General features: G+C 57.1%; 2 non-coding genes across 2 annotated transcripts; both read right to left on the minus strand.

Moving 5' to 3' along the window:
* Positions 1 to 528: 528 nt before the first annotated feature.
* Positions 529 to 604, minus strand: Tc00.1047053411107.10. Its single transcript, XR_008254042.1, has one exon. It is a non-coding gene; the product is annotated as a C/D small nucleolar RNA (snoRNA), TB8C3C3 (small nucleolar RNA).
* Positions 605 to 655: 51 nt separating this feature from the next.
* Positions 656 to 720, minus strand: Tc00.1047053411107.20. The gene has a single exon (XR_008254043.1). It is a non-coding gene; the product is annotated as a C/D small nucleolar RNA (snoRNA), TB8C3C2, 5' partial (small nucleolar RNA).

Consider the following 720-nt stretch of genomic DNA (forward strand, 5'->3'; position numbering starts at 1 on the left):
TCCTACAGATGTCAAATACAGTGACCCGATTCCGCCAGATCGTTATCCCACTACTACTTCTACTAATACTAATCCTACTGCTGCGAGTAATTACTAAAACCTTGAAACGATAGTTGTGGTGGTCAAGCCACAGTATCTCTATCTGCACGGTAAAACAAGGAAGAGGCAGCAACAACAGTAGCCAGACACAGTAGCACGCAGCGGCATCCGGCCACAGACAGTCCCCATCACAACACAGCCAGCGACACAAAGACGCGCAGACGCAGTCAGCCCAGTGATGCCATCGGCCTCCCACCGCCCGCGCAGCCCCACACAACCGCCGTGCAGAGTGGCGGGACCCCGGCAAAGAGGCAAATGACCATTGGCACCGCCCTTCTCACCAAATGCCTCCAACACATGACGACCCCGATGCCGTGGACAACACACAAAAGCCGAGGCAGATACACGTGGCATTGTTGCAACCGCCAGCCATCGAGCGCGTCCGTGAACGTGGTGGTGGTGGCGGCGCGGAAGAGGGGCGGTGAGTGCGTCAGTTGCCAGTAGTCAAAGCGTCGTTTCTCGCTCACGTGGGTCGGCATTGCAGAACAAAGAGCGGTATCATGCGCGCACGGCATGCACAAGGGCAAAAAGGACGAATAAAGAAGCACGGTGGCGGCACTCAGCCACGGGGGACAAGGACCCACATCGACTCTGCGGTCGGTTGACCTTCAGACGTCCGGT

Source organism: Trypanosoma cruzi (assembly GCF_000209065.1).
Source record: "Trypanosoma cruzi strain CL Brener chromosome Unknown tcruzi_1047053411107, whole genome shotgun sequence".
Classification (NCBI taxonomy): domain Eukaryota; phylum Euglenozoa; class Kinetoplastea; order Trypanosomatida; family Trypanosomatidae; genus Trypanosoma; species Trypanosoma cruzi.